This window comes from Lathyrus oleraceus, chromosome 1 (genome assembly GCF_024323335.1).
Source record: "Lathyrus oleraceus cultivar Zhongwan6 chromosome 1, CAAS_Psat_ZW6_1.0, whole genome shotgun sequence".
NCBI lineage: Eukaryota > Viridiplantae > Streptophyta > Magnoliopsida > Fabales > Fabaceae > Lathyrus > Lathyrus oleraceus.
This window is the reverse complement of record NC_066579.1, coordinates 311,695,331-311,709,891: the sequence shown is the minus strand read 5'-3', so window position 1 is coordinate 311,709,891 and position 14,561 is coordinate 311,695,331. Positions and strand designations below refer to the sequence as shown.

At 34.7% G+C, this 14,561-nt stretch overlaps 1 pseudogene; it reads left to right on the top strand.

The window, feature by feature from the left end:
- Nucleotides 1–1,344: 1,344 nt before the first annotated feature.
- Nucleotides 1,345–14,484, top strand: LOC127104601 (uncharacterized; annotated as a pseudogene).
- Nucleotides 14,485–14,561: the final 77 nt, after the last annotated feature.

Below are 14,561 nucleotides of genomic sequence, written 5' to 3'. Positions count from 1 at the left end.
TGTTTTTATACTAGCAAACATTTGACCTGCTATAGTAGCTTTTTGGTACACTCAACCTGACGGGTGTCAGTATTGTAACTCGCCATTTTACTATATCAAGTTAACCTACACTTTACTCTAATACTCTATAATATCCATTTTTCTCTTTCTGAATCAGACGGTGAGTGTTGGCATCAACATTCATGGATGGAATTATTGAATTGTAATTCTTTGTGTCGAAGCAGGTTGCTCGATAGAAGCAAGGAAGTGTCGAATCACCTAGGTGTCAAATATATAGTATGTCGAAGTGTATCTCGACAGAGTTTGTTAGACTTAGCTTTATTTGTGTTTTAGCTGAGTTAGTTAGTTTTTAAGAGATTGCTTGGGGTGAAAGCAATCTTAATCTATAAATAGGGAGCCATTATTGATTGTAACAATTTTGAAAGTGAATAATTGTAGTTTGCAAAGTTTGAGAGTAAAGAGAAACTTTGAGAAAATTCTTAAGTTCTTCTTCTTACTTTCTTCGAAAACCCTAATCTTTCTTTATTTTCCAATTCAATTCTTCTCTTTCTTCCATTACAATTGTGCAGTGTAATATTGCAACTAAGGTTGGTTGATTCACTCGAGTGAAGAGTGAAGAACAATAGGGAATTCAATCAGGGTGATTAAATCTTGTAATTCTCCATAGGTTTTTGGTGAATTTTCCAATATCTCGTATCTAGAGCACTGGCTGAGAGATTCATGGGAAGCAAAACACGATGGGGATGAATCATCCTAACGAGCATTTTCATACGAGTCTCCCAATTCTGAAGAATCAAAATTATGAGAATTTGTGCAAGCAGATAAAGGTTATTTTTTGCTATCAAGATCTTTGGGATCTTGTGAAGGAAGGAGTAACACCGCTTGCAGCAAATGTGGAGGATGAAGAAAAGGATGCACATAAAGAATTAAAGAAGAAATATTCTAAAGCTCTCTTTATCATCCATTAATGTGTTGATGCAGATAATTTCTAAAAGGTTAGTGATGTTGAATCAGCGAAAGAAGCATGGGAAATTCTGGAAACAACCTTTAGAGGCGCTAAGAAGATGAAAGAGGTGAGATTACAAACTCACAAAAGAATATATGAATTGCTTCAGATCGAAGAAAATGAAAGCATAACTGATTTTTTTCACTAGGGTTACAAAACGGGTGAATAAAATCAAGGTATATGGAGAAGTGTTGACATCAAGATCAGTTGTTGCAAAGATCTTAAGATCATTAGCTCCAAAGTTTGACCACGTGGTAGTGGCCATAGAAGAGCCGAAATATTTGTCAACACTGACAAAGGAAGAGCTTCAAGGGACGCTTGAATCTCATGAACAAAGAATGGCTGAAAGAGCTACAAGCAAGTCGAAAAGAGACATGGTTTTGCAGGCGCAATCAACTAGAGAAAAGAAAGGTAAAGGGATGTGGCTCGACAACAAAGGTAAAGGAGGCTATAACAATTTGACTGGTCGAAATCAGCAAGAAGAAGACTGGTCAAATTAGAGAAAGTCCTCATACCAAAGTAACCAAAGAGGTGGTGTTGCAGGTAGAGGAAGATGTGGTGGATGAAAACCTGATAAAAGTCACATTTAGTATTTCAATTGTCAGAATTATGGCCACTACTCAAGTGATTTTTCTGAAAAATAGAAGAATCGGGAAATTGATGCAAAGTTTGCAAAGCATGAAGAAGAAGAAGAAGAGATGTTGTTGATGGTCACAGTAAGAGATAAAGAAAGATTCCAGTACCAATGGTACTTGGACTCAGGATGCTCATCACACATGACTGGTGGGAAAGATTGGTTTGTCAACATGAAACCCTCAATGTAGAACATAGTAAATTTTGCATATGACAATACTCTGGTAGCTGAAGGTATTGGTGATATTCTGATTACGAGGAAAGATGGAAAGAGGTCAGTAATTTCTGATGTATTGTACATACTAGACATTTAGAGTAATTTTCTCATCATATAGAAATTGATCTAAAATAACTACAAAGTGTATATTGAAGACAAGATGATGAGAGTTCTCGACTCAGGTGGAAGGTTAATCTTGAAGGCACCTATGTCTCGAAATAGAACCTTCAAGATTGAACTCAATGTGATGAAGCACAAGTACCTTGCAATTGAAGCTAGCATGGATGAATGGATATGGCACTATAGACTTGGCCATATCAATTTCAAAGACATCAGAGATCTGAAGAGAATAAATAGTTTCATGGTTACTAGAAATTGACATTCCAAACAAAGTGTGTGAGGAATATGTGTAGGCGAACCAGCACAAGAACAACTGAATCAAGGATGCATGAAGCAACTCAAAGGAAATTCTTGAAGTTATATACTCTGATGTGTGTGGTCATATCCAGGTGGATTCAGTTGGAGGTAATATATACTTTGTCACATTTATAGATGATTTCAGTCGAAAACTGTGGACTTACCTGATCAAGAAGAAAAGTCAAGTGATCAAGGTATTTGCTAAGTTTAAATATATGGTCGAAATATAAATTGGTTAAAAACTCAAGATTCTGAGGACTAATGGTGGTGGAGAATATATGTCGAAAGACTTCGACATATCATGTGAGAAAGAAGGGATTATGCAAGAGGTAGCCCCACTCTACACTCCACAGTAGAATGGAACTACATAAAGGAAGAATATAACCATCATGAATATGGTGAGGAGTATGTTGAAAGGCAAGCATCTACCTAAAGAATAATGGGGAGAAGTTGTTTCGACGGCAACATATAATTTGAATAAATGTCCGACAAAGAAACTAGATGCAATCATTCCAGAAGAATGTTGGTCTGGTGTCAAGCCTAACTTGAGTCATCTAAAAATATTTGGATCTATAGCATATAGGCATGTGCCTAATCAGTTGAGAAGAAAAAATGATGATAAGTCGAGTCAAATGATCCTGATAGGATATCATTCGACTGAAGGATACAAGTTTTTCGACCCAATGAGCAAGCAAGTAGTGATCAGCAGGGACATGATCATAGATGAGATTAAGGAATGGGATTGGACTGGAAATGTAAAGAAAGATTCAGTGAGAATCTTATGCAAATAACTAGCAAGTGAAGTCGAAAGATAAGTTCGACAAGAAGAAGTCAGAAGTCAAGCAAGTACAAGCAGGCCTCAAAGGACAAGACACGTGCCTGCAAGGTTAGAATAATGTGTGATTACATCAGATGATGTGGTCGATGATGAAGGCGAGTTGATACCTTATGCTTTTTATGCATATGTTGAACCATTAAATGCAGCTGAGGCATTGAAGGATTCAAAGTGGGTGAAAGCTATAAATGAGGAACTGGAGTCCATCGAAGTCAACAACACTTGGTCACTTGTTGAATTGCCTCAAGGTAAGAAGGAAATCGATGTGAAATAGGTATACAAGGTGAAGTTGAATCCCAAAGGTGAATTAAATTGGCATAAGGCAAGACTTGTGGCGAAAGGATTTCTTCAGAAGGAAGGAATCGACTTCGGTGAAGTTTTCGCACCAATTGCTAGAAAACATGAAAAAATGGCACATGTGTCAGATGGATGTGAAATGTGCATTCCTGAATGGCCCCTTAGATGGAGAAGTTTATGTTGCACAACCAAATGGGTTTGTGAAACATGGCGAAGAAAGTAAGATATATAGGCTGCATAAAGCCCTGTATGGACTTAAGCAAGCCCCAAGAGCTTGGAATAAGAAGATAGACAGTTTCCTATTCGGGAGGAATTTGTGAAGTGAACAACTGAGCATGGAGTATATGTAAGAAGAAGCAATAATGAGTTATTTATACTATGTCTCTATGTCGATGACCTATTTATAATATGATGTTGCAAGAAGGAGATCAAAGATTTAAGACATGACCTAACTGAGGAGTTTGAAATGTCAGACTTAGCAAATCTCTCATACTTCCTTGGTATTAAATTCTACAAGAGTAGTAGAGGCTTGATGATGCACCAAACAAGATATGCAAGCAAAATACTTCAGAGATTTGAGATGCAAGATTGCAACCCAACTTCGACTCTAGTTGAGCTCAAATTCCAACTATTGAAAGATACATATGAAGATGATGTCGATCTGATGCAGTATAGAAGACTCGTTGGATTACTTTGATACCATTGTCACACAAGGATTGATCTAGCATACAATATGGGTATGGTGAGAAGATTCATGCAGAAGCCAAAGGTATCACACCTAGCAGCGACGAAGAGGATACTAAGGTATCTGAAAGGAACTCTCGACTACAACATTTTGTTTCCTGTAGCTAATGAAGGGAAAAAATGCAAGTTAGTGGGATACACTGACTTAAGTTGGTGTAGTGATGTTGAGGATATAAAATCCATAGTTGGCTATTTGTTTATGCTAGATGGTGCACTAATTGCTTGGAGTTCAAGAAAGGAACCAATAGTAGCATTGTCATCATGTGAAGCAGAGTACATAGATGCTTCTCTTTGTGCATGTCAAGCAACATGGGTGGTGAATTTTATGGAAGATATTACAACAAAGAATCATGGAGCAATTACCATGAAGATCGATAGCATGTCTGCTATTAATCTGGCGAAGAACCCGATAGCACATGGGCAAAGCAAGCACATCAAAATGAGGTTCCATTATCTTCGAGAGCAAGTAGTAAAAGCGAAGTTGAAATTGAGAATTAGATTGTAGACATCATGATGAAAGGAGTACAGGTCAAAGTGTTTAAGAAGTTAAGATTTATGATGAATGTAGATAGCTTAGACATAATGAATTAGGTGGTGTATTGAGTTGTAATTCCTTGTGTCGAAGCAGATTGTTCGACAGAAGCAAGGAAGTGTCAAATCACCTAGGTGTCGAAATATATAGTATGTCGAAGTGTATCTCGACAGAGTTTGTTAGACTTAGCTCTATTTGTGTTTTAGCTGAGTTAGTTTGTTTGTTTAGAGATTGCTTATAGTGCAAGCAATCTCAATCTATAAATAGGGAGGTACCCTATTATTGATTGTAACAATTTTGAAAGTGAATAATTGCATTTTGTAAAGTTTGAGAACAAGGAGAAACTCTGAAGAATTTCTCAAATTCTTCCTCTTCCTTTCTTCATAAACCCTAATCTTTCTTTCTTCCCCAATTCAATTTTTTACTTTCTTCCATTATAATTATGCAATGAAATCTTGCAACCAAGGTTGGTTGATTCACTCGACTGAAGAGTGAAGAATAAGAGGGAATTAAATTTGTGTGATTGAATCTTGTTCGTTAAGATTGCAGCGGAATTCTCCATAAGTTTTTGGTGAATTTCTTGAAGGGAAATTGGTGAATTTTCCAACATGATTGACGTTGAAGAGGCAACAATTTTTTCATTTTTATATTATTTATATATACACTAAGGCTTATTGGGATAATTAATAAAAGAAAAAATATTACTTCACTCTCTCTCTCTCTCTCTCTCATAGTAAATCTTCCTCTCACTTTTTTCTCTCACACAATATCTTCTTTTTATTTTTCTCCCAAACCTCACCATCTATCATGCTTGTCTCTTCCTCTCATACTTATTGATCCTTCATTTTATTTCTCCAATTTTTTCACTTGGCTTGACTGCTTTTTTTATGGGTGATTGAAAATCAAAGGTAAAATAATTTTCTCTTATTCTTTTCTCCTTTTTGAGATGAACCTTAATACCCCAATTTGTTAAAATAAATAAATTTTATCAATTTCTCATAAATGGATTTCTTTATAATCAATTGATTTTACCGTTTCCTTTATAGTATGAATAACTATTTTAAATGGTTTCATTATTCTCTTTATAGGATGAAGAAATTTTTTTCATGTGCTTTCTAGACACAAAGCTACTTCTTTGGTTGATCTAGAAGTATCGGAAACTCAACATCCAAGTGAAACTATTAAAGTTGTTGATTATGAATTGTTGGGAACAGACCTAGAAACTATTCCTCCGATTTCAAGTTATCATCCTGACATCCAAAATGAGGTAAGGAAAGCTTATTTAAAAATAGTTCTTCATCAACCTCCTCACAATCTCGTTTACCCTTGGTCTGTTCAAGGTGATGACATGTTGTCATTACACGTCATTTGGTAAAAAAAATGGACAAATCGTACTAAAATTGAGCAAGTTAGAAGCAAAAGTGTGGGAAAAGCATGGAAGAGTTACAAAGGGTGAATTAAAGAACTTAGTGTTAAAAATGGTGAAAAAATGAGCAAAAATACACTTAAGCTACTAGATTTTACATGTCTGCGCCACTTAAAAAATGCGACCACGTTGGGCTAACCATTATTCAGCGTGCACGCGTTGATACCCAGTGCACTCGCATTGATGCATTTTCCTAACACACTTTTTGCTGGCTTTGAAAGGAAAAATAAGAGAAGAAAAGGAAGTTCGATTTCCTAGAGAGAAAGTGACTTATTTGAGCAATTTTGGAGTCTTTAGAGGCTATTGAAGCCATTGGAGAGCTTTTTCTTCATGATCTTCGAGTCTACATTTATGGTATTTAATTATTTCAACATGAGAGCTATATTCCTCTTAGGTTAGGTCTTATTTTATGATGAACATGTTTTTATTTGATTGGAACATATGTGTAAGACCCTAATTTTGACCCTAAGATCCCTCATGCAATTTCATCATAAGCACTAGCATTGGGATCACACCTTGGCATCCTCCTTACCCCTCTTTCATTGGGTTTGTTTTGGGAGAGATCACCAAGCATTTTGTGATTATATCATACTTGTACTTTATCATTTCACTAACCAAAATACCAAAAATATGTCTTTGCATTTGTCTAACTCTTTTGTAGGAAGGGCATGATTCCATTGATTCATCAAGTTCACATCTAGGGTTTGAGACCCTCATGAACAAAGAGCATAACCAATAATTGATTCAAGAATGGTTATGATCATCATATATGATTCCCAATTTTCTCTACATGCTATATTGATAAAGTTTTCTTCAAGAGTTTGAGGGTGATTTGCCTTGGAAACCCTAGTTTGACTGGGTATCTTGAGTAACTTCTCCAACAAGCTATCTCGCCAATTGATCAAATTTCTCAAGGGACACTTAAAATTTCATCATCTTAAGTATATATGATCTACCATGAGCCAATAAAGTCAAGAGAATTGGAAGTTAGCAAGTTGGTTGATGGTGGTTGGCCAGATGAATTCATCTGATCAAAACTAGGTCTCCCTAGACCCTATCTCCTTTAATTTTCACCATATGAAAAATATTCCAAGAGCAACGTTACTCTGAATGACATTTCAAACAACTTTCATGTTGAGACCTAGAGCTAGTTTTTCATGGAAAAACATTTTCTATGTTGAAACATTATAGGTCATTTTGTCTAAACCCTAATTTGAAAGTCAACTTCCCAAGGCCATAACTTGCTCAATTTTTATGAGATGAAATATTTCCAAGTTTCACAGTCAAATTCAATGTGCCTACTTCAACTTTAATGTTTTGAGTGGGAGCTAATTCAACTTTTTGAGCATGTGATATGAGGTTACATTATAGGTCACTTTTGACCTATACAATTGATCAAGTGATTTTTCCAAACTTCAAAAATGCATAACTCTATCATTTCAAATTCAAATGACATGAAATTGGTGACCATTTTTAAGATCTTTGAGAGAGATACAACTTTTATGAAGACACTTTTCTCATTTGAAGCTCATATAAAAAGTTAAGCAAGGTGGAATATTGAGACATATGGCTTGACACTTTGAAAAAATTTGATATGTCAAAAATTTCCAAACTTCCACCTCAAATTTCTCCAAGTTACAAGATCCAAATGAAAAAGTTTTGAACATGAAAATTGTTCCTCTTGATCTCACCTTTCCAAAGAGCTCAAATTCATTCATTTTGGACAAGGAATGCATAGGCTGCGCATGGCATGAACAGGGTCACATCACTTGGCTAGGATCAAACTTCAAATTCAAATGCACACTTGCCTTGCAATCCAAGCTAAATTCAGACCATCTAACATTCATTTGTGGACCTTAAGCAATGATTCCATGGGCCTGTGCACGCCCATGCATCCATGCATCACCATTTTGCCAAAATTAGAAAGTGATTTCAAGTGTGCAAATATCAATGATTTCAGCTATAAATAGAGCTCCAATTGCTCAGAATTTCAGACACATTCGCGCCAGCTTTGATCCCCCATCTCAAACCCTCACTTTGCAAAGGATAAACCTGAGAAATTCTTTTGAATTTGAGGTTGAATTTCCACTGTTTTGAAATTCAAATCTCCAGGAATCCACAACCTTGAAACCATCCAATCCTTCTTTTGCAAGCAAGTGGAGTGAGATCAAGCACAAGCAAGATCAAGATCAGTTGAATCCAGACCTCCATTGAAGGTATTTTCCAGAAATTTTGAACTCTTCGATTCTCTCAAATTCTTGCTTAATTCTATTGATTCTTTGGTTGTCTGAAGTCCTACCAATGTATGCAAGAAGTTTGAGTTGCTTTGAGGCCAAATCGAAGCAACTCAGTTCATGTACCTCAAATTTCAACTCCATGTATCTCTCAATATACTTGGAGTTAGAGTGAATTGAGGCCAGATTCGAGCTCAGTGCCATTTTTACTTTAAAATCATGTCCCTGTTTTTTATTTTTGTGATGGTTGATGGTGGACCAGTCCGGTGAGGTCCACCGAAGAAGAAGACCGGAGCTACAGCTCCGGCCATGCGCTGGCATGTCTCCCAGCCATAGGATCCTCTTGATTTGTTTTAATCTGGAGCATGCGTTTTGATTACCAATGTTGCCACGCGCTGACTAAGGACCATTATGGATAGCGCGCTCCTGGCCACTTGATCTACCACCTCAATTAATGAGGGAGATCAAGTGGTCCACGTTTTTTATGATATTTTAATTTTCATTTTATTTGCTTTATTTTCAATAATTCATATTAAATTCAATATTGATCCAAAAAATATGGGACTTTCACCAAAAAAATTCAAATATTTTTCTCTTTCATATTCTGAATTAAAATTATTTTTTGGATCATTATTAATATTTTTTTATGAATTAATTGATTTTGCATTTGTTTTTAATTGTTTAAAAATATTTTTAAATGTCCAAAAATTATGAAATTTTTTCTCCAATGTCCTTTGACCTTGTTTGACCTATGATAAATCTCATGGCCATTTCTTTGGTGTTTTGATGAGATTTTAGGAATTGGACAAACCATATTTAATTTAAATGCACTATTTTAGTATTTTTAATTTGAATAAATGCCAATTAAATTTGTTGACCAATTGTGATGACTTGTTTATGTTTAACTCTTGTTGTTGGGCCTTGGTCAAGGTTGATTTGACTTTGTCAAATTAATATCATTGGATTTAGGGGATTGATGGAATGTACATTCCATCTCCCAAAATGAATGAATGATATTAATTTGGTAAAAGTCCTCCTTTGACCAATTTGTGATTTCATTCATTCCCCTCCCACTTCATCTTATTCCCTTTCTTCATTCATTCATTTCATTTGGCCTATGACATCTCAAAGTCCTAATGCTAGTTGATTGAAAAATTGACATGAGTACGAATGAGATTAGGCCACACCTTTTGCATATTTTTTGTGTGTGTGGTATATTTCATGAGAATAATTCATTATACTATGTATCTAACATGCATTAACACCAAAATTCTATTGCCCGACCTCAAATAGTTGTGACTTCTACATAAGTCCAATTACGATTGCTTAACATAGCACTAAATTTGTGACATAAAAGGCATAAACATTCTAGTTAGTGAGATTGTAAGTCTCCCATCTTTCTGGTATTGTGTGGAAACTTGGCCTTCTTTCCTTCCTTTGGAAGATGTTTTGGCTCAAGGATTCATGCTTGTGATAAGTGGGTTGAGTGTTCTCCAAAGAATGTCTTGAAATAAAAAGCAAAAACAAAACAATACTAACTCCTAACCTACTAACTACTAACTTTTAATTTCAAGCCTTTACTTTAATGCAATTTATTTTTAGCACTCTATTTCATTTGCCATTGTTTATATCATCCTAATTGTTTATGTTAATGCAATTTTCACTTTGTCCATTTGGACCATATTGTGTGATATATTTTGTTTGTGTACTTTGCTTGTTTGTGTGGTCTTTGACCATTAATGTACATAATAATAACAAAAACTTTAAAAAAACTTTTGAGTGGACTGTTGGCTTGATCTTGGACAAATGGACTTAGAATCTAGGCAACCTTCCTATGCTAAAGGACTTGGCCAATACCAACTTGTTGAGAAATCAAGTGCTTGCAATTTGAACTTCATCTGATACATCTTTGAAGACCTCTCTAAGATTCATCTGCAACATAATCATTGTGAAGCTGTTATTTTGAACCTGTGACTTGTGGAATTCATTTGTTGCATGGGCTATTTTGAAGAAGACCATGGAATGGATAAGCTTGGATGAGGTCATCTTTATTTTATGCCTTGCTCTTCAAGATAATATAAAATGCATTTGTGTATTACTTGATTCTAAAAGTCCAAGGGAATTCTGGGTTTCTATTGACATTCTTCTCTATTAGATTGCTACCCACTTGGTTAGATCTTTTCAACTCTAAACTTTTAATTTTTGTGCATAAGATAGTCTCTTCATCATCTCCCCATTTCTTTAATTTCAAAATCTCTCCCTCCATTTTTCAAAATCTTCTTTGTGTGAACTACTTTTGTTCTAAACTTTGACCACTTTTGCAAAAAGATAGAAACTTTGGCCTTATGTCATTGCATTTTTAAACTTCTTTTCTTAAATCAAACTTGTAAATAAACTTAACTATACTTAACCTAAACTTTCAAAAAGCAAAAAAGAATTAACTCATTCAAACCATTTTTGGCCTTTGTGCCTTTCAAAACTTAATTTTTGTTAAAAGTAATGCATCCACTTTGAAATTTGTATCACGAACTACGAGATTTTGATCCCTCATTCTTATGTTGGTACGTAGGCACAAGACCGAAGATCTTGTGAAACACAAAAATATAATTAATGAATTCTTTTCTCATCCCCCCATTCTATTTGTTTGTAAACATCACTTTGTACAAAATACATATGCACACAAAAAGGGCTCCCTAGGAGTACCTATGACACTTTGGGTGCTAACACCTTCCCTCTGTGTAACCAACCCCCTTACCTGTAATCTCTGACTTTTTATTAGTTTTGATTTGAAAACTTCTTACTTTTGGGTTTTGTTCGTACTTTTTCCCTTTTCCCTTAGAAATAATAAAAGCGCGGTGGCGACTCTTGTTATTTGATCTCTAGCTTGTCAATAGCTTGATGATCATGAATTTCCCGCTACAATATGATCTGATGATGTTAATGTAATTGGTTTTATTCTTTATTATTATTAAGTTATTGATTGTGCCTGTTGCCTATGGTTTGTTACGACATTCAATTTGACTTTGATAAGTAGTGACTACTGACCCTAGGGATATTTATCTGACATACTTTAACTCTTTAATTCGCTAATTGACTAGGGATAGTATAATTATGAATTGTGACTTAGGGACTAACGTGTTTCATTGCCTAGTTTGACAATATAATTGGTCTGAGGGATTAGGGAATTGACGCTTAGGCTAGTGAGTTACACACCAAGGGATTGGATGTAGTGGTGGAGTTAGTTTGTCATGTAACTATGTAGTCAATTCATGTGTGTTAACGCGTTTTTCATCAATCAAGTGAAAAAAGGGAATTATGATAAAAAAAGACTTTGTCGTCTTTATCATCATTGTTATAAAAACTTATCTCTTGTATTTTCGACCAAAACAAACTGGAAACCCCCTATTTATTATTTTTAATTACATCGCACAATGTTTCTTGTTCTAAATTCGCAATCTCTGTAGAGACGAATTTATTTTATTACTTCGATTACAACGCTAGTACACTTGCTAGCAAATTGTCATCATAGGGTAAACAAAGACGTCGATTTTGCAAAAAAAATAGTTTGATTTGTATGACTGAATTGATTATAGTGAATCTAAGGACCTGTCATTTTGTTTTCCATGTTTTTTGTTTAAAAATGTCTCGAAATACGGTGGGGATCACTCTTTGGGAGAGGGTTTTGGTGATTGGAAGAATGCTCAAAGATTGGATAATCATACCACTTCTTCCAATAGTCATGTTGATTGTATGCTGAGTTACACTCTCATGAACCCAGACCAAACTATTAAGGTTGCGTTTGTTAATCAAACTAAGCAAATGAATGTCGAATATCGTGTTTGTATAAACACATCTCTTATAGCTACTAAGTTTCTTTTGAGGTGTGACATGCCATTTAAAGGGGGTGACGAGTCTCTAAACTCTTTATTTAGGGGAAATTTGTTGAGTTTGTGGACACTTTAAAGGAAATTATCCCAGAGATAGCTAGTCTAATAGATTGTGCTCCGGGAAATAACTTTAAGATTGCCCATATGATTCAAAAGGATCTTGTTGTTGCCAATGCATGTGAAATAACAACAAATTATATGTGATATTGCAGATGATGCTTTTGTGTTTTGATTGATGAATCTGGTGAAGTTGCTGGTAAAGAAAAAAATGGTTATTATTGTTCGCTATGTTAATAGGGTAGGTTTGGTAAAACAAATGCTTCTTGGCATTGTCAATGTTAAAGAAACAAGTGTTAAGTCACTTAAGGAGGCACTTGAGAAGTTGTTGTCTATTAATGGCTTGAGTTTCTCTAGCATTAGGGGGCAAGGCTATGATGGAGCCAGAAATATGCGAGGTAAGTTTGGTAGTTTGAGAACTTTAATCCAAAATGAGAGTCCATCTACTTATTATGTGCATTGCTTCGCCCATCGATTTCAATTAGCACTTGTTTCATGTGCTAAGACTCACAAAGATGTTAGTGGTTTTTTCGGTAAGGTCAATATGTTTGTTAGTTCCATACGATCTTCTAACAAGAGACAAGAATTGCTTCGGGATAAACATGTAACTTAGTTTGCTAAATTGATTGAAAAGGATCAAATAGAGGCTAGTAGTGGATTAAACCAAGAATCATCTATTGCTAGAGAGGGTGACACTCGTTGGGATTCTCACTTTAAGACTCTTACTAGTTTGATGACTCTGTATGGTGCCATTATTGGGGCACTTGAAGAAGTCGGGAAGGATATGTCATTTGAAAAATATGGTGAAACTATGCTTTTGCTAGATGTGCTTCAGTTCTTTGATTTTATCTTCATGTTATACATGATGGTTGAGATTTTAGGATTTACAAATGATTTGAGTGTAGCGCTACAAAATGTGATCAATATCTTTTGAATTCTTTATCACTTGTCAATGCTACCAAACAAGAATTACAAGAAATGGGGAATGATGGATGGGAAGAACGTATATCTAAGGTTATGGAAATTTACAATAAGCATGATAATAATGTGTCTGATATGGATAAATTGTATGTGAAAGGGAAGAAACCTAGACGACATGCAACAACTTCTAGTGTTTCTAATTTGCATCATTATAAGCATGATTGTTTGCTTAATGTTTTAGATTTGCAGTTGCATGAGCTCAATGTTAGGTTTGATTAAGAGAATACTTAACTTTTACAATGTGTTTCATGTTTGAGTCCCTCATCGTTATTTGCAGCTTTTGATGTGAAAAAAAAGTTATTGAGGATGGTTGAACTTTATCCAATAATTTTATAGATGAGACGAAAGTGGTGGTGCGACATCAGCTTTATAATTATGTAAGAAATATTCGATGTGACCCAAAATTTGCAAATTTAAAAAGAATTTTAGATCTTTGTGAAATACTTATGGAAATAAATACATGTAACACATTTGATATGATTTATAAGCTTCTGAAGTTGGCTTTATTCTTACCGGTAGCAACTGCAAGCGTAGAATGCGTTTTTTCAGCTATGAAATTTGTGAAGAGTCAGCTATATAACAAAATGAGTGATCAATGGTTAAATGATCGTCTTGTAACTAGGGATGGTAATTTGAATCATCCCTAGTGGGTACCCGCAAAAATTACAGACAACGGGTAGGATAAAAACCCGTAAAATGGGTACGGGTACGGACAATTTCCCACAAAAATAAGCGGGTACGGATACCTTAATATCCATTTCATCCCATACTTGCACTATATATACTTATATATTTATTTTTATTATTATGTAGACATGTATGTTTATCAATTTTATTAAATATTTCAATATTAAATTTGTACGCATTTTAATATAAATGTTGTTAAAAAATTTAAATAACATGATAAATTATAATTGATTAATTATTTTTATTAGAAATACGAATAAACGGAAATGAATAGGGGTATTTAGATAAACATAAGTACAGGTATAGATGTTGGTGCCCGCGCAGGTAAGGGATTGGGTACGGAGATTTTTTTAAGCTGCGGGTATTGAGATGGATACTATAGTACCCTACCCAAACTCTATCCATTGTCATCCCTACTTGTAACTTTTATATAAAGAGATGTTCTTTGAATAATTAACAATGATGTTATTTTAGCTCATTTTTAAAAAAATGGATAATAGACAATTTTTCATTGTAAATGTATTTCATTAAACAATATTATTTTTTATTTTGAATATAATTTAGTTCATACTCTCTTTCATGATTAGCCACAACAATATATAATGTTT